This window comes from Serinus canaria, chromosome 1, assembly GCF_022539315.1.
Source record: "Serinus canaria isolate serCan28SL12 chromosome 1, serCan2020, whole genome shotgun sequence".
Lineage (NCBI taxonomy): Eukaryota > Metazoa > Chordata > Aves > Passeriformes > Fringillidae > Serinus > Serinus canaria.
In genome coordinates this window covers 108,955,671-108,975,213 of record NC_066313.1, presented here as the reverse complement: position 1 = coordinate 108,975,213, position 19,543 = coordinate 108,955,671, and the positions used below count along the sequence as shown (strand labels likewise).

At 41.5% G+C, this 19,543-nt stretch overlaps 1 protein-coding gene across 9 annotated transcripts in view; it reads left to right on the top strand.

The window, feature by feature from the left end:
• Nucleotides 1–19,543, top strand: part of AGPAT3 (1-acylglycerol-3-phosphate O-acyltransferase 3) — an 86,368-nt gene that overhangs the window by 26,374 nt on the left and 40,451 nt on the right. For 4 of the 9 annotated variants that reach the window (XM_018913458.3, XM_030234210.2, XM_009089591.4 and 1 more), the window contains exon 2: nucleotides 11,982–12,102. The exons of 2 other annotated variants lie outside the window; for them this stretch is intronic. The gene's annotated coding sequence lies outside the window, so the exon portion shown is untranslated. Of the gene's footprint in view, nucleotides 1–2,267; nucleotides 2,340–11,981; nucleotides 12,103–19,543 lie in introns of all 9 variants that reach the window. 3 more of the 9 variants (XM_050970814.1, XM_018913454.3, XM_018913455.3) reach the window with 1 other exon arrangement.

The following is a 19,543-nucleotide window of genomic DNA, read 5'->3' as shown; positions in this document are numbered from 1 at the left end:
TGTCTTGGAATGGATGTAGTGGAACAGGGGAACAAAACTTTGTGCCATGACTTCGTGTGTGAGCACTGATGAATAAAAAGCAAGAGATGGATCCTGAATCTACCTAACCTGCTCTCCCCACATTTTCATGCCTGTGCATGCACATGTGTGTGCACACTCACCTTTTGTTCCTTTTGATTATCCTATAGAGCATTTTGCTGGTCCTCCAACCCTTTGGATCCTCCTCATTTCCAGGTTTGTGCCTCCTGTCCCCTTCCTTGAGGAGCCCTCAAGGGGACTGGGCTTCAGGGCATTGAGACACTGCTCTTGGAGAGGTGTCTCTGCTTTGCTGGGCTGGGGAAGGGAAGGCAAATTTAGCAAAACCTCTGTTAGCTGTTGCCATCTCAAGGGAAGGAGTTGCTGAGGGAAGGCAGTGGTGCCTAGAGTTTTTAGGACTAGGATTACCAGGAGATGTAACAAACCACCCAGGTGTCCCATATCCCAGGTGTGCCTTTGGGGGATTTAGGCCAAGCTTATTTGGAAGGCACTATAAACCAATAGACCATGCTTCTGTGCTCATCTTTGTCTTGGGAAAGGACATTTTGAAGCAGAATGATACAAAATAAAGCTGAAAATAGTGGTGGTGTTCAGCAGTGATGAGGAAGATGACAGAAGGCAGGGCAAATATTGAGGAAAAAACAGTGACACAAGAGTCTGGATGGAGGGGCCTCAGTGGAAGGCAAAGCAGATCACAAAGGATTGAGAGCTGCAGAAATGGTGGTTAACATCAAATATAAAAGTGCATTACTTATAAAAGTGTAAAGGGAGCTACTTAGCCCTCTGTTTAGCTACTGCCTTTGATGCTGGCTGTGTCTGGACTTGGATGTGTTCTTGCTGGACTTCCCTTGTTGCTTTTTTCACCTTGCTTTTTCCATAGCAGGGGCAGGTGCCAGAGGTCATGTTGCAGTCTTAATTCCTCTGAAATAAGTTATTTTTGTTCCTTTGTGTGCTCATGGCTGGAGTGACCCCCTCAGTTTTTTGTGTCCTTGGGAGATTTGTGTTTGTGGCCTGTGTTGAGGAACCAGCTCAGGTTGGAGGGTGTCTGCTCAGAGGAGCACATCAGGGAGCTGAGCAGGATGTGTGAGCAGCTGTAATTCCAAATGGCTTATACCTGGCTGTGTGTTGGCTTTTCAGTGCACAGGTTGTATGTGGTCAGTTTGACACCCAAGTACTAAAAAAATCCACAGAACAGCCAAGTTTGGGCGTAAAGAGGAAAAGTGAAGATTGCCAAGAGGCAAACCCCATTTCATTCGCAGTGCAGGTTTCTGAACAAACTTCTCTTGACGTGCTTGTTCTGGAATTTAATCCATTTTGAAAAAGGGATTATGTCATTCACAGAAGATAGACAAACTGCCTCAGAATTTTCATGGGAGCTAAATAACTTTTAATCTAGGAAATAAGAATAAATTGGATGTGCTGCTTTATCCACAGATGAACTTTCTTTAAGCAAAACTAACTTCATTTTGCTTAGTTTTTTGTTTGTTGTTTGTTTTTAATAATCAGGATAAAAAGCATCTGATTTCTCACTGAGGTTTTGCATGCTTCTGCTTTATTGCTTTGGGGTATTTTACAGTGATAAAGAAACTATTTTTTTATTAGTAGAGGAGGAGAAACAGTGAGGGAATTGCCTTTTTTGGTGAATTTTATGTTGCTAGGAGAACAGGATCGTTGAATTCAAACTAGATATTTTCTTCTCTTCAGTTTTCTGCAGAAGGCTAAAATGAAATCACAGCTGCATGGGAAACATTTTAATCAGTAGGGAAAATATTTCACAACAAGATAGAGTTAGGTGGGTTTGCTCAGTTAAAAGCTTTCAGAACAGTTTGTTTTTAAATTAACCTGGAGTCATTCTGGCTTCCATAGTGCAACAGTTACTTAGTGCAAGGTCTTTGTAGACAAATATACAAAGGTCACTCTGAGATAGAGGTAATTAGGGCATGTATGTTTTTAACTTCCAAAGTGTAATGTTTTTTGAAGATCCATACTTTTACCTTGTGGAAAATCTGTGACTTGGGTGATTTGCACTGCATGAAGGTAGTAATAACCTGCCACTGACCAAACCTATTTATCTGATATCAGTGTGTGTGCTGAGCATGGTTTCATACTCTGGAGTCCCTCAACCATCTGTTGTTTACCCTGGGATTGGAGAGCTGTCTGTGTGCAGGTAATGCCACTTGGTAAAATACTTGAAGGGCACAGCTGAGTGATGGAACATGTCTGTCTTATAGGTAGGGAGTACCTGAAAGGAAAACACAGTTCTTCAAGGTCAGAGGAGAGAGGTTTCAAGTTAACACACAGAGGTATGTATTGGCTTTACCCACCCCATCCCAACTCCTGCTGTTTCAATGGGTGTGTTGAGAGATCTAGCATAATACAAAAATCTAAAATAGCTGTGACTAGATAACAGCTATCTTTCTAGAGCAGCAAATTAAAATCCTGTTGGCTTTAAAATGCAAGTTTTCTTCCCAGTTTTGTTAATGTAAGACCCTGTCTTAAACTATTTTCTTCTTTTTGTGAAAGTTTACTGCAACTAGCTTCCTTGACACAGTTCTCCTTTTCCTGTCCATTTGACATATCACTTCCCACCCAAATAAGCCACACCACATCTTTGATTAACTGTATCTTGGAAATAAATCTTCAGCTGATGTGCATAAGATCAGAGACACAAGGTTATTGGGGTAAATATATTGGAGGTAGAGGGACAGGAGTCTTTAGGACAAGAAGGTAAAAGCTATAAGGGAAGAGGATAAGGAAGAAATTAAGTAGTTTTTTATAGTTTGAGTATTTGTATGAGCTGAGCTGCTGCTCTTCCTGCTAACTTAAGGGTTTGTTGAAGTATGGTGTGTCCTGGAGTTTGGAGTTGTGGTTTGTGTTGTTTTTAACAGGAAATTTACAAGGTATCTTGAGGGGTTTTTTTTGGGGGAGTTGGACAATTAGAAATACTTGAAAGTGGCAGTTTTCAAGCTTCAGTCTGAAGAGTGGCATGTAATCAGAATGACAGATTATACTGAGGAGTTGGCTTTCTGTGTGGATGGGTTGGGTTTTGGGTTTGGGTTGTTTTAAGCATTTCTTTGGAAGTGAGGAAGCATTGTTCTGTGTGCTGTGTGTACCTTTAATCTTGTGTGTTTGAAGGGGTGGTGTGATGTACTTGTTGCAGTGCCCAGTAGCCAGGTGTCATAAAGCAGACTTCCCAGTAGGGTGTATTTTATGGCAATGCTTCATCAGAGATTGTGCTTCTTTTAGAAAGACATAAAGGAATAAATATAGAACAACTCAGATGCTAAAAATAACCACTTGCATTGACGTCTGCTTTTTTTTTTTTCCCTTTAATAGAGACCTTTTGGATATTTAGCAAGATGCATCATATCTGCTCAGAATCCTTTTGGCTCCAGTGATGTCTTGAGGGACAGACAAATCAGCTGATCTTAGAAAATAGCTTATCTTGGTTTGATTGAAGAGTGCAGTGTGGGAATAGAGCAGATGCTGAGGAAGAGACTTGATGTGGGTAATGGAATGAGAAGCTGGTTTAATTACTGCAGCTGTAGAAGCTGGGCATTTATGATCTCGAAGGTTACGAGACTGCTCAGCTCTTGTGTTTATGGGGAAAAAAAGGATACTAAACACTTCAGTCAAACCCTGAGATATGTAATGGATCTCACTGAAAAGATGGTTCCTTGATAGGAAAGCTGCTTTTATTGAATGGCTTCAGCTACAGTCTGGGATATAGTAATTCTGGCATCCTTTTAACTGTGAGATGAGGGAATGAATAATCTTCCACAAAGTTTCTAATCCTAGAAGCTGAGATTTTCATAGCAGGAGGATGACTTACTTGAGAATCCAGTAATTCTCAGTTTGCAGATGACCTGCTGTGGACATGATTCCTTGCACATACCTGGCCACTTGATTCTGTTCCAAATAGGGACCTTTGATCTGTAGTGTGAGAGTGAGCTGGTGAATCAGTTAACACTTGTAAATCAGTTTAAGATTAGATTATTACTTCAGTGCCCTTTGAAATGTAGGAATTCAGTGCCAGGCTCCTTTATTTACAAACTGTGCAGACATTTCAGTATCCACAAACCCTGAGATCAGCCCAGGCTCACCCCCATGGCCTGGTGCTGTTGGGGGTGGGGGGTGTGGTGCAGGGGGGATGAGGGCTCAGGTGTTTTGGGCATCTCACAGGTTTTGTGCAGCATCAGACAGATGCTGGTTTATGGTGATTGGAGCAGACCATTCCAGGGCTACAATCTGCTCATCCAAACCCTTCCTCCATGGCTGAGCTCAGAGCACATCCCTCTACCTTCCCAGGGGGGTTGCTGTGGCTGCTTCTCCCTTTGAACTTGAGAGCAGGGCAGATGTAAACTGCAGTTTAGACATAAAAATAGCCAGCACCTGCTTCAGTCAGGCTGGGCTGAGCTGGGGCCCAGCCAGCCTGGCTGGCCAGGCAGAGGGGTCTGGTGAGGATTTCTGTGCCTGTCACAGGTGGAGTGGTGTGGCCATGGGGAGGAGCATGGACAGACCCTTGGCAGAGCTGCTCCCTGGGCTCTGCAGGATTAATGAAACACCCATGCTGTGTCACCCTTTGATCACAAGTATTTTTTTGTCTCCTCAGCTGTATGCTCTTCTGTTTGACTTGGTTTCTTCCCCCCACCTCCCTGCTTTTAACCAAATTTACTCTCTCGTTGTGTTTGACCAAGGAAGGGCCGTGTAAAGAGAATGCTTCCTCCTAGGAATTAATTACATTGTTATTTTAGATTGCAAGCCTTGTCAGGCTTCTGGAAATCTAATATTTATGTATATTTCTGGTTAATTAAAAATGCTATTAAAAAACTTTCTTTGTATAAAAAAGAAAAAAGATGGTTCAGAACTCCAAGTCCCCCCACAGAAGATGAGCTAGGCCTTCTCCACCTCCTGTTAGCTCTATTGAAGATTGTATTTTGAATTTTCTATCGTTATTTTATTGTTAGACACTGTTCCCTGGTATGAGTGTGAGTATCTACACTATGAGTATGCAGATGTATAATTTTTCTAAGAGCCTGAAGAGGTGATGCATTCAAAATTATCATCTCATTCACTATGAAATTACTTCACCCATAACAAAGAATAATATTATTTTTCTCAGGATAGAGGTGTATTAAACTTTTTTTTTCCTTGCTTTGTCCTGGAATGAGATATGAAATCAAATGCAGCTTGTTTCACTGTTGCCTCTTCAGATCTTACCTGCAGCAGTTCAGAATTTTAAAGGTTTCTTTAAAAGACTTGTTCCTTCTTAGTGCAGAATGCTAAGGACAGGGAGCAACCTTCATTAGTTTAAGTGCTTTATAATAGATTTTATATCTAAAGTGCACTTCATTAAAGTTCTTAACTAGATTGCCATTCTAGAACCTTTTAATTTCACTCGAACTTGAATTAGGAATAGTGAATAAACAAATATTGGTGGTTAGTTCAATCTAACCAGGGGAATAGAGGAGGAGGAGGATCCCTGAGCTTCACACAGGTTTGTGCCCAGTGAGTGTCTCTTGGATGATGTCCAGGGTGAGGTGGATGACAGTGAGGCAGACCAGGGACAGTGCTGGGGGATATTTTTAGCCAAGCCTGCTTGACTTGTGACCCTGGTGACAGCCTCTTGCTAAAGGGGGCTGTAAGTAGGCTGGGAAGGGGTGTGGGTGAGCTCAAGGTGATGTGAGTCTGGCATGCTGAGATGTACAGGTGGCTGAGAGTTTTAATGCTGATGTCACTGACACGTCACCTACAGATTTTCATTTTGGAACTTTGCAGATTAAAAGCTGGTAAAGGAAAGATATTTCTGCCAAAGATTCCCTGCAGTTCTTTAATCCCATGAGACAGCTCCTTCCTGTTACCTTTGCCTGTGAGTTCCTAAGGAAATTATTAATTTGGAGTAACTGGAAAATCTGCTTGTGGAAGATCAGAGCATGAAAGTTAATGATCAATTGCTTCTTGTTACTGGGTAATTATGAAGAATTTTTTTTTCCTCCTGACTGAAGTCCACTTAAAGACCTTCAGCTCTAAAAGCTACCTATAAATCTATTGCACACCAAAGAAAACATCACAGCATTAGGAGAAAAGCTGATGCAGCACCTGGGGGCAGTTTAGGGACCCTCAGCCCCAGGGTTTGAGGCAGGGCACAAAATGAAGGTGGCAGAGACCACTGTAGTGAAAGGGATGTGCTGCTCAGCCAGAGGAAATGATGAGGAAGGATAGAAGCCAGAGGAAGGATGTTTGCAACTGATATTTTTGTTTGTTTGTTATTTAAGAAAAAGTAAAAGAGGAGGAGAAATTAGTAAATTAAGCTTTCCCCTTACTCTGCAGATCCCTCCTGTGTATGTGTCCCACACTCACTCCACTCAGGTCTCTCTCTCAGTAGTATTTCAATGCTGATTACAGCACCTCTCCTTGTTTCTGTGCTTTGCATAGCTCTGTGCTCTGCTATTGCCATAAACATTTTCTATAATGGGCTTATTCTAGACAAAAGAGTATTCCAGTGTTTAAAAGAAAAAAGTAAATCTTAGGATTACTCTGAAAGTGACAGACATTATATACTGCAATAAGGAAAAAAAAAAGTGTACAATTAGTGGGCATTTAAAAAAATAATTTAGGTTCTTTCTCAGAGTCTATTTCTTCCCAGAAGTCAGTTTAGGCAACGCTTATGGATGAGCTTGCATCAACATTCAAGATTTATTCACTCTTTAAATTTAAACACAAGGAAATGCAGAAACCTTGGCTAAGCCTGCTCAAATTCCCCTCTTACACTTACTCTCTTATGCTGTTTGTCATGTAGGCCTTTAATCAGGGATAAGTCATGGGAAAACCTCAGAAGTAACCAGGCTGCAAGAAACTGCAAGGCTGTAAGAATTTACTCTTGGGACTAAACCTGTCTGGACTGAAACTGGGATTAGATTTCCCAGGACAGGGCACACTACACTTGGTTCAAAGATGTTCTGCCCTGGTTGCTTAGGGCAGCTGTGTGTTTTCCAGCTTCATTTGCACGTGGCCATGGTTTCCTGTCCTGTATTTGAAATTCTCTCCCATTTGAAACTCAGAGTGAGATGAAGGTTTCCAGCACTGCAGTGCTCTACTGAGTTAACCTGCCCAGGACTTACCCTGATTCTGGGTTCTAGCAATAGGAGAATTACAGGCTCTTTCACCAAGAATAATTCAACCTTTCCAAGCTGGACCAGAGTTGTATCAAACCTGCTGCAATGACCTCAGACATCACCTCCTCCAGGTGTTGCCAACCACTGCAGAGAGGACCATGTGCAGCTGCTTCAACTCCTGCAGTTCACAGCTGGAAAATTACAGAGCAGTTTGCCTATAAAAAATGAATGATGATAAGAACCCACCTCCATCAGGGGGTTAAAGTGACACTGTGCTGTGGATTGGAGCAGCTGAGGTGAGTGCTATGGAGCAGTGATCCCTGGCAGAAGGCTGGGATGGACAAGAGAGGGCAGTAATGTTTTAGGCTGCCACAGCTGAACCTGCTCCAGGATGTTTATCCATCAGAGCCCTGGCTCCACATGGTTAGGGACAGAGTTAGATGAAACTGATGGGCTGCTGGAGCTCAGGTTCTCCTGATGAGTGAACACAGAACTTTGTGGAATTATGAGGTCACAGATATAGTCATCCATTTCATTCTTGCTTGTCTTTGAGAGAAGCTCAAAACTGAAGGGTTTTGTTGCAAGTTGTAATGGAAAATGAATAGCTTTGTTTGCTGAAGAAGTCTAATTTCCATCTTGGAAAGGAGAGAATTTGTCTGCCATTGGTCCATCTAGGTCAGTAGTCTGGTTTATAATGGATTTCCCTACTAAAGGATTTACAGTCAATGCAGTGGCTGGTATTTGTTCTGTTATTTCTGTGTCATTCAGGTTTCCAGTTCTCTTTTCTCTCTACTTACACTACCTCTGACAGCTGTGGCAAGAAGGTTCACAGGTCAGTTATGGGTTATGAGGGGGGAAACCACTTCTGATTGTTTGTTGTACACCCATCATAACTTACTGACATCCTCTCTGGTTTCCTGCTGTGAGTGAAGACTTATTTTTCTGAAAGTGCCTTCAAGTCAATAATTTCCAGTTATCTTTAGGGCAGTGTTTTGTTTTTAGAGGCTCTCTTTCTGGGAGGTGATATCAGGTCATAGTTGTAGGATGGTAACAGGAATGAATTTCTGGAAGTCATTCTGTTAGTGATGGATGATTCCATAAGACATGGAAAGAGGGGCATGCTATGAAAGCTCTGCTAGGGAGAAATTCAGCTTGTGATTAAAAATAAATTATCATTTCTCCCCCTTTTCCCCCTGACATTAGTCCATCAATATCAGGTTATTATATAGAAGATGGCCTTTGGAGATGAAACCAAGCTGGGGAACCAGGGATTTAAAGATATTGATGCTTCCTGTAGTGAGGAAGAAAGCTGACCAGAAAATACTTTCAGTAGTTTTAATAAATTATTTAAGAATAAGGAAAGAAGGGGTGGAGGAAATAAAAGGGAATGAAATGTTCTCCTTGTGAGATGGTGCTGAAGATAGAGTTGTGAATGGCCACTTTAGAGTCTTGTATGCCTTGATTGTTGGAGCACTGAGAATATTTTCAAAGCTGTGGTATCACAAAGTAGCTAATGGAAACATGGGTTTGAAGGTCATGTTGAATTCAGTACAAGGTACTGTGCAAGAAAGAAACTGTGTGTTTAAGTGCATGCACATTTATATTTAATTGCAGGACTTTTTTGAAATGGAAAAATACTTGTGTGTGTATGCTTGAATGTGATTCTCATCCTCAATGTACTGCCTAATTCTGTTTGTTCCATTTTAGAAGACATCAGAAAAGCAATATGATACAGCTTGCAGTGTCTAGTACATAGTGTTATATATATATATATATATATATATATATATATATATATATATCTATCAGTACTTTTTTTTTCAAACTGAGAAAGGTGAGGATCTCAAATGGGAAGAGCTTCTCTCTCATTCTTTGGAGGTACCTCTTAGCCAGCAGCAGTACAATAAACAGTGCCAGATCAAAACTTGCTTTCAGATCCTGTTCTCTTGCATAACACTGCTGTGCTTCAGTCTTGAACCAGAAATTATTCTCTTACCAGTTGCACTCTTTAATTCTGGGAACTTTGACCTCGGTTTTTTCAGTTTAACTAAAATGTCTGCATGAGAGTTGCTGTACACAGGCAGTGAAAAAGGCAAAGATCCTTTTGATAGCCCATGGAGGAAGTTTTCAAGAATTGCTTCAAGACCAGAGAATGTGCTTGTTCCAAGGGACAGCTCATCTTGTGTTGCATTGGTTTTAAGGATTCCTTAGTTGTGGGATGATGGGAAGCAGGGTGAGATACTGCTCCTGACTTGCTGAGCTTTTTTAATGAACACTTTTTATTGCCATAGTTGCATGTGTGGATTTTAATGAAAACAAAATGGCTAATGTTATTATTTTAAATGTAACAGTGTTTGTTGTATAAGTATGCAGGAATGTTATGGTAATTTTTTATGCTTTAGCCTGTAAGCTAGCTTTTCCCCAGCTCTGTAATTCACAGTATCACCTTCCCCACCAGCACTGACAACTGAACCACCTGCTTTTGGTGATACTTTCATAGACCCTTTGATAAATATTTAGATGGAACAGCTACAAAACCAGTCAGAGCTAAAGAAAGCTGGTAATTTGTCATAATAGGATTTCCTTAAGCATGTAGGTTTATTGTCCCCAAAAACTTTTCCCAGAGATTTGCTGTTCTCAGGGGTTCAGGCCTGAACTTACTCTTGACCAGCTGATACCTGTTTGCTCTGGTTTCAGCAGCCTTTTTTGCCTGAAGTGGTTTATTTCCCTTCCTAGAGATTGTCTTTACTGTTTCATGGGGAATAATTGTATCCCAATCCTGTGGCTCCATTCTTCATGGCCGTGGTGCCTGTGGTGTTAACACCTCAATGCACCTTCATGTTCAGATTGCTTCCCAGCTTTGTTATCAGCTGCCAAAATTACTCTTTCTTTTGTATGCAAGCCATTAATCAGTTAAAAATGAACCAGGAGATTGATTGTCACTGTTTGTCTTTCCATCAGTTACTTCCAAGAAGCCTGCAGATTTTTCTTTCTGTGCTGTCAGGAAACATCTCTTTTGGGCAGAATCTACTGCTGTCATAATTCCTCTGTCTCAGAGTTCACACTTTTAATGTGATACCACATGGAAAAGTATGTTTGTTAAATATCCAGATAGCTGAGACTTACTTGTATTTATTTTAAACACACTCCAAATAACCAACCTGTCTTGTTATGATCTCCTTGTAGTTTCATGTTCTGATTCTTCTTTGTCAGTCTTTGCTGAAATCTAATGTGCTGTTGATGAGTTCTGTAGCCTTTCTTACATGTGGCAAGTCAAACTGGTTTGTGAAAGTACTGGCACTAAAATTTTGAAATAAATCTGCATCTTCTGCATTTTTAGGGATTTGAGTATAGTTGACTTTTAATTGAGTGAACAGTTGCATGTGTTGGTTTTGTTGGATGATTTAGAAAGCAAAAAGTTGCAAAAAGCACTGTGTGTTTTTCAAATATTTGCCTGGTCATGTCTTCCTTCACTTTAGTGGCAGTGGTGGGAGGTGATGCCCTTCCAAAAGCCAGGAAATGTGTTTTGACATAAAACTGGCCTTGGACAATGTCCCAGCCTGGATGGATGGCATTAACTGTCTGCAGGACAAAAGCTGAGCTGGGTGGGTAGGAGTGTCCAGGGTAGCTGGTGTTTCCTGGTGCAGTTTGATTTCTACAGCACAGTTTTATCTGAAGTAGGTTGGAATAGAGCAGTTTTCCAATGGCATCATGTCCAGGGTCAGTATGCACAGTATGAACCTACCTGCCTGGTCCCTGCTCTGTTCCTCTGCTAACACTGTCACAGAATTCTTTAAGTGTCTGAATGTTTTATCACTGGTTACATCCTGTGGCAGGTACCTGCTGGGCATCCTGATCAAACATTTATATTTGCAGACTTTGCAAATATATTCTGGTTAAAATAAGTTATAAATGAAGTGATCCATGTGAGAGGAGCACTCTTTGTTCCAACAACTTGCTAGAGGAGTGGTGGGTTATAGAAATGCTTTATGTTGGCTTTTCTGATACATTAACTTGCTGGGCACATGTTTGGAGAACTTTTTTTTTTTTCAAAGGAAAAATGGGTTTGCAGTCTGGTAAATCTTGAGTGTCTTCGGGGCTTTTCTCATTTTTGAAGTTTGGGTTGTAGATTTCTGCATGAAACTTTCATGGTGTGAGGCTTGTGAAATTAGATAACATGCTTTAAACAAGCCACCTCTGGGTAAAGTACATCTCTAATTACAGAGACTAAATTATGTGGAAAGTGAGCTTGTGTCTGAAGTAAATCTCCAGTTCAGTAATCTAAAATTAAATAATGATTAGCTTAATTGCTTGAGGATCATAAAAAACACTCTTAATAAAATATAGGGATTAATTGTGTGTTCTCAGAGGAGATAATTGCTTCTGCTTCATTTTCAGTAACTTCTCTCAAGACAGGGTTTGGAGGTAAGAGAAATAAAATCACCTTTTGTTATGCTGATTAGTAAAGCCAGGAAAAGTAGGCTAGTTCTTATGTATGCAAGCCCTTGCTGCTGTCTGAATAGAAGCTGCAATGTCACTATTAGTGGCAAATTTAGAACACTTGCTTTTAATTTCATTGATATGTGCCAGTTAGTCCCTTTGAAAGCAATAGTACTTGGTACCTGTGGAGCTGAGTGTAGTAATATATATGTGGAGAAGGATCAAGTAGGGGTTTTTTTCTTCAGAGAAAGGAAAAAGACTGATAATTTTACTAAGAAGTGTTTGGGTTATTCATTACCTGGGTTGTCAGCTGCTTGTTTGCATTGCTTTTTGTTTCTAAACAAAATACTTTTACCTTCATTCACTGGAGAATGTCTTTTTTGCTTATAGGCAAATGAGAAAGCAAATCTCTTGAGACATAAGCAGTGGTACTTCCCTGGAGGGAGGAGATGGGGATTCTCCTGTTGCTCTGAGTGTTGCCAGGCGCCAGAAGTGGTCCCCAGTGGTGGTGGTAAGAAAGAAATCTTCCCCCACATTTCTGTATTTGTGTTTTGTCTGTAGCAATATGCTTTTGGTGGGAGGGTGGGGGGAAATGGGTGTGCAAATCCTGTTCTTTTGATAGAGCTGCATGAACTCCTGGGAGAGGTGTCAGATGTGTCCCACTCAGAGAACTTTAGTTTAGGAATGAAATCAGCACTTGACCTTGTTGCTGCTGCTGTCTCATGTATGCTGTATCTGCTGGTGATCATTGAAGCAGAGATTTAACCACAAATAAACCTCCCTGGGACTCTAGAAATACTTATTTGTGTCCTCCTTCCTTAAATGTAGAAGAAGGGGAACTATGTCCTTATAGTCCTTGAAGGACCTCCTTTATGGGGTTCATAGAAATCACATCAATGCTGACTGGGGTCATCCTAGGCTGCCTTTCATCTGAGCACCTTGACATCTCATCCAGTAACTGGCTCTGAAAATGTTAAGTATCTCAGCAATCTTCCTACTTTTTGCCTTTTTCTGTACTCTGTCCTACAAACAGTGACAGGGAAAGTGGAAAGCTGCTGAGACCCTGCTGACACAGCAGTAGAACAGTTTTTTTCAGGACAGGATCTTAAAACCTGTGGTTACTGTCAGATGTTAACATTTTCATGATGATCTCTGATACCCTGCCCCTTCAGGGGCTATTAGTAGATTTTTTTTTTTGTAAGAAAATAATTTAATCTTGGTGCTTTTGCAAAGACTTGAATTATTGCTTTGGTGTTCTATCACCTTTCAAGGTCTATTGTAGGACATGTCGTCTCCCTAAAAATGGTAATTTCTGTGAGATATTTCTCAGAGCTATGTTTCATAAAGCAGCACATTCTGGAACAGCCACAGTCTGTGTTCAGGGCATGTACTGACCCTGTGCAAAGTTGCATCCCTTTAAAGATGCACATTTTCCTGCTGTAGAGGAAGTGAAAGCATTGATCCCAGTCATTAGGTGGGCAAATAGACACTTCCTGCAAGCCCAAAATATCCTTGGGTCAAAAATTTTACCCCCAAAAATTAGCTATTGCAGCTGAAGCTGGCTGACTGCCTGCAGCTTTGGTGTGTGGAGGGACACCCAGTAGTTGATTCATGAAAGTAGCCTTGTCCCCGTGTCATGGGGACCAGCTGCTTTCAAAACTGGTTGTGTCAAATGTTTTTGCCTGTTCTTGTTGACACTGGTGTAGGAGCAATGCCCCAGAAACACAAGAAAGCCCTTTTTTATCTAGTTGCTGTTTTGTAGGATACTTTTCAACTTACATGGCTGCAATCTTTGTGTATAAAGCTTGAAAAGGCCATTGATGGGTTACTGAGAAGCTAAAATATGCTGGGGTGGGAGGGAGCAAGATTTTGGATTGTGACAGATAGTGACAGTTGAATTCTCAAGCTGTGCTTCTGTTCAGAGAAGAGAAAATCTGAGTTTCTCATACCCAGCCTGCAGGGTGCCAGGCCTGTTACCTGTGTGGTGCTGCCTGGGTGTCTTGTCTTGGGTCACTAGAACCTGAAATGAGGAATAATCTGGAAATGAAATGTTCTGAGTGAAATGAATGGCCATGCTGGAAGCTGCATGGATTGAATAACCCCCTGAGTAATTCCTTCAGCCTTCACTTTCTTGATTGTCACCCAGATGATGAGAGGGCTGGAACACCTCCACTGTGAGGAAAGGTTGAGAGAATTGGGATTGTTCAGTCTGGAATAGAGAAGGTGTCCTTATTGTGGCCTTCCAGTGCCTAAAGAGAGCTGGAAAGAGAAAGAAAGATGGAGAGAGACTATCTAAAGGGCCTGGAGTGACAGGACAAGAGGGAATGGCTTCAAACTGAGAGGGAGCAGGGTTAGATCAGATATTGGCAAGAAATTCTTCCCCCTGAGGGTGGTGAGACCCTGTGAGGGTGCCCAGAGAAGCTGTGACTGTCCCATCCCAAGTGTTCAAGACCAGGTTGGATGGGGCTCTGAGCAAGCTGGGATAAAGGCAGGGGTCCCTGCCCATGGCAGGGGAGATGGAACTGGATGATCTTCAAGGTTACTTCCAGCCCAAACCGTTCTGTGGTTCTGTGGTCTGTCATCTGCTGCTGTTGTCTTTATTGTGTGTCTTACTGGGGGGGGATTTGTCTTCAGACCTGTCAGTGTTATAATTTGTAGAAATTGCTGGAAAAGTCAATTTTTATGAAAACTTAGTTGGGACCACAAAGAGGAAAACAAAGTGATCTTTGGATTCATCAGGCTAGACCTGAGAGCAGCTCACAAAAGCAGTCATGGCAGTCACAGTTTGAAGAGTTTCTACAGTTCAGGCAAGGTGAAATGTAAATTAAATTGGAAGACCAGTTACAGACCCTGTTTTCATATTTAATTTACCAGGGTAGAGGCTGTGGTGAGGTTTCAAAGCCTGTAAGACAGGCCTCTCCACTGGCAGAGTGATGCTCTGAAAAGCTGCTCCCAGAGGATGATCCCTGCTGTTAGTCTGGTGTGGTTTGGTTTTCAGGCAGTCTGCACAACTTACAGAAGTAATGTTTTCTCCTATCTGTTTCTAATAAATAGGCACTGAGTTGTTGCACCTTTAATTTGGAGGAAGGGAGCATGACAGTGTTTTTTTTTTTCTGTAGCACTCACTTTTACTCTTCAAAAACTGCACCCCATTAAGCTTGGAGCCTCTTTCCTAAGGAAAGCCAGCCTTGCTGAACAATGCTGGATATGTTTATGGCTGGAACCCAGCACTGTTCAGCCATGCCAGGGTGGTCACTGCTCTGGGCCAGCACAGGATCCACTTCTAGCTGGGGGTATCTGCTAGTGGAGCTCAAGGGCTAGGCTTGATCTCCTGGGGATGTTTATTTTGAGAAGAACAAAGTAATCCAAACTGAAAGTGCTTTCTTAGAAGCCATAATGGCATTTACTTTTTCATAATTGTTTTGAAAATGTCATAGTTGCTGTGGGAGCAATTGTTTTCACATGTGGAAGTTGTGAAGGCCACACATTCAGGACCTTTGGCAGTACTTTCCAAAGCAGCAGAAGGCACAGTTTTAAATACAAATACTGTCACAGTATGTGCTTCAGGACAATATTACTGTGCCTTAGCAGCAAGGCCACTTTTGATTCAAGGCTTCATTTGCCCAATCTCTGTACCTATCTCTTCCACTGGAAAGAGCCTCCCTTTTCTTCTTGGTTGTGGTGTTCAAGTTTTGTTGTAGTTGATATGGAGACAAAGCAACACACTCCATTTTCAGAAGGCTTCAAACAGTTTTTATTCTAGCATGCCTGCTTTTTGTACATTCTTACAAAACTCAAAAGTTTACACTTTACTCATTGGTCACGAGAGACAAACAAAGTGCTTGCTGGAATAGGCAGTTGCAGGTTTCTCTTATTTATCTTTCTTGGTTTCTATGTCAATGACCTTGGTAGAAAATTCTTTCAGGGGTAAACATGGATCCTCTTATCAAACTTCTCTCTGGCTCACAGAAGTCGCTGTAAAACCTCTTCCACAAAGTTTAATGAGATAAGTGATGCACAAGAGACTGAGACTGAGGAGTTAAAGATTGCACAACCAAGTTGTGATTGCAAAGGGCTGATAAGGAACACCCTCTAAAAGCTGAACAAGCCCCCTCCTGTGGGATGTATGAAAAGGACAGAGGGAAGAGGCTCAGGGCAGTGTGAGCTGGAGATGTGGCTGCTGGGTCCTTGTGTCACTGCAGGACCTGGCTGTGCTGGGGCGTTTTGCAGGTCCCTTCTGGATGCTCTTTGCCATGGCTTTGTGAGCTGTCAACTTGTTCAGTTCAAAGTCATCTGGATACTTTGGATCCATGTTGCAAGATGGGAACAAAATGCCTAAGCATCACAGCTCTTTTTCCTGTGCTGAAGATATAATAATGCCTCTTATTACTGTCCTGTGTGCCCTGGGTTAACTGTTCCCTAATGTCTATTGAAATTACCTACTTTATAAAATACAAAACACCTCAAAACCCAACCCAAACCTCAACAAAAAATGTCAGACCCAAAAGTTTAGCTTAAGATATATCTTGTTGGTAGAGATGTGGGATGAGTAATAACTGTATAGGCAGTTATACAAGCAAACCTTGAGGACGTGCTGACCTTAAGCTTGAGTTTAGAGTGAGCCTGTAGTAGTGCCTGGGAAGAGAGGCTTATGAGCAGTCAGTCAAACTAGGCATAGAAAAAGCTCCCAGTTGCCTGGAAGTAATGAACTTACTGACAGTAAAATACTTCTGATTAAGGCAGTGAAGTTTCAATTATTCCAGTTATTTAGAAATCTGGTTTATTACAGTTAAGGTAAAAAGAATTTAAATAGAACTAATAAAAAGTAGTTCATGTTTAATGGGCTTAAAAGTGAACAAAATCTGCAGATTCAAGAAGTAATTATGCATTGCTGAGTAAATTGCATGAAGTTTCTTGTTCTATGTCTTGATTGGGGAAATATTGATTCTTTTAGATTAGTTCTGGTACATAGACCAGGCTGCTTGTTTGTTTATTTTAAATTAAGCTAGTCTGGTTTGCTGGATTCATTGTCTGTAAATGTGTCCTATATTAACACATTGCATTGAACTGCAGGCAGTTTGTAATACCCTTGAATATCTGATTTTTTGGGCATATAATTGCAGATGAACTGAGGGTTATTCTGGCAGATAAAAATGAATCATAAGAGCATAAATGCTACTTCTCAAACTGCTACTCAGCCTGACTGAGGAGCTTTTGTAAAGCAGTGCCAAGCTAGCAGTGGTGACATCCATAATTCCAGTTTGGCACATAGGGTCTTTTGAATATGAAGCTTTGGTACAGTAAACACCTCTCTTTACTAATTAGCTTCTAATTTTTCAAGTGATGGGGAGCAGTTTTTGACTTGGCAGTCAAACTGTTCAGAAATGCTGCAAGCTCCAAGAGAAATGGATGCTCACTTTTATATCAGTAATTTCACATTCTGCATTTCTTCCAGGACTTTATAACTGTTCCAGCAGGAAATCTCTGCTTTGGTGATTTTTTTTTGTCTCTGACAGAAGTGGAAGGAATACAGAGGAATGTATGGAGATGTAGAAACTTCACTCAGGCAGCTGTTCACCTGACTGGGGTCGTGATCACTGAGAGATCTCCTCTGGTCACATTAGTGTCAGTATTTGTGGCACCTCTAGGACTGAAGAAGTACTCACGGTGGCAGAATATTTGAATATCCTTTTGTCTGGGTCTGTCAGAGCCAGTTTAACATGAGACCATGATAAAGAGAGCATCTGTGAAAACTCCCAGAGTTTCACTATAAGCTGTGTTATTGTCTAAACGTTGCTGGTGGAGGGCAAGTGTGACTTTCTAGTGGGCCAATCATTCCTGGGATTCCTGCAGCCCTCAGTGAAAGGGTATTTAGGTCACGTCTCTCTCAAATATTGCATTAAAAGGCCACTGTTTAGAAGAAGCTGAACAAGGGACATTGAATCGTGACAGGGCTGACCACTCATGGATTTGTGATCTTTGTTGGCAGCATATTTCAAAGACTCTGTGTGTTACCAAAGAAGGGTCCCCTGCTCTCTAGAATCCAGATGGCCTAAATTAACTATATTTGCTGCTAGAGGCCTATTTAGCAATAGAATGCTAAAGCCACCCAGGAGATGGGAGATACTAAGAAAAGGTGAGAGCTGTAGATATTTCTTTTCAGGTTTTTGTCTGATGTGGATTTTAAAGACAGAAGGCATGTTTAGAGAGTGGCTGCTGTTTATTTTCCCAGCTGAATGGCCAACAAAAGCCTGAATTTGCACAATGTGCAGCCTTCCCACTTACAAGTTAATTTTTTTTTTTAATTGTGAGCTACTGCATTTGTAAAGAATTTTGGTTGTAATTTATAAAGATTTCACCACAAGCAAAAACGCACATTTATGCAGTTCAGCTTTGTGTTCAAAATGTGATCTTCAAATTCACACAGGAGAAAGGTCTTTTTTCTTTTATGGTGACTTGTTTGGGGGTTTGAGGGTTTTTTATTGTTGGGTGAAGAGGTCAGTGTAAAGGTTGTGTGGTGAGTTGCTGCTGCCAGTATTAGTACAGAGACCAGAAGGGGCTGGTGTGATCTTGACAGAAAACACAGAACAATAAAACTTTGTTCAGCATATATTTGTTTTTGCTATCAGTCTGCTTGCTAAGTCTGGTCTGTGTTTTTAGGAAGATACCTGCTTTTGTGTATATGCAAAAACAGATCTGACCACAGGGGTAATTATGGATTCAGGCTGATAACAGCCTTGTGCAGTATTTGTCAGTGAAATAATCCAAAAGAAGAACAGATGTCTTATTCAGGAATGAACACACTGCTGTTGGCAGTCAGGGTGACATCCAAGAGAGGAGAAGTTGGATCCCATAGAAGGAGGAAGGGGATGATGTGGGTCCCTGCCCTGCTGTACAGCTCTTCCTTTCTTGCTTTTCCCCCCTTTGGGCTGTGATAGCAGATGCACAGCTCTGTATGAGCAGTGTGAATGCACTGAGCAGGATCCAGCTCCCCACCCACTGTCATTCAGGCTGCCAGTTCAGCTCACTGAACTTTCTGAGAAACTGTTGGCTTGTGTGCCTGCTGCATTTTCATAATTCACCTATTTGTTCTTGACTGCAGAACAGTGGGTTTTATCTGAAGCTGCCTCAGTGACAGTAACTCAGCAGAACCCAAATTCGGTGTTTGGTTTTTTTGCTTCTTTGTCTCCCTTGTGATGAAGATCTGAAACATCTGGATTTGGAAGAATGATGACTTTTGTATTCCCTCACTCCTCATATGGCTTCTGTCTCCCTCCAGGCTCAAACCATGGAAAATGTCATGGTGAAAAAAATGAAAATTTATAGACATTTTATGTATATAAAATGTATAGACAAGGTGTCTTTGTCCATGTGACAAATGTCAGCCTGGTGACAGGAGGCTAGTTGGTCTTTATCACTTGTCACAGATCTGTCAGGAAGACTGGGGACTGTAAAGTCAAAATTGCATGGCATACATTCTGCTTCTCAGTTCTAGAGCTGCCTTTCTTCATTGCTGGTAAGCTATGAGCAGTTCCTGGTTTGGAGGTGCATTTGTAGGTGAGATCATGCAAATGCTCCTCTGGGGATTTTTTAGGTTTAGTATGGCAGGGCACTGGCAGGGGAAAACTTTCCTTCTGTCTCTCTTTGGTCTTGCAGCTGTGATTCCCACAGCTTGTGAATAGCTTAGGTGTCACCTGAGGCCTTTGCTTTACCCTGTCCCTCTTACTTATTAATCATAAAAATAATAAATAATCCTATTTAATCTTTTCCAGCCAGGCAGTACAGCTTGTGGTAGCAAACTCTGGAGCAGAGGCATAAATGAACAAAGGGGGTGTGCTGAGCCCTGCTCTGTCTCCAAGCTGGCTCTCAGGAAGTGGTGGCTTTTCCTCTGGACACATGGATTCAGGGGGTGGTGGCTTTGTCTCTGGACACATGGATTCAGGAAGTGGTGG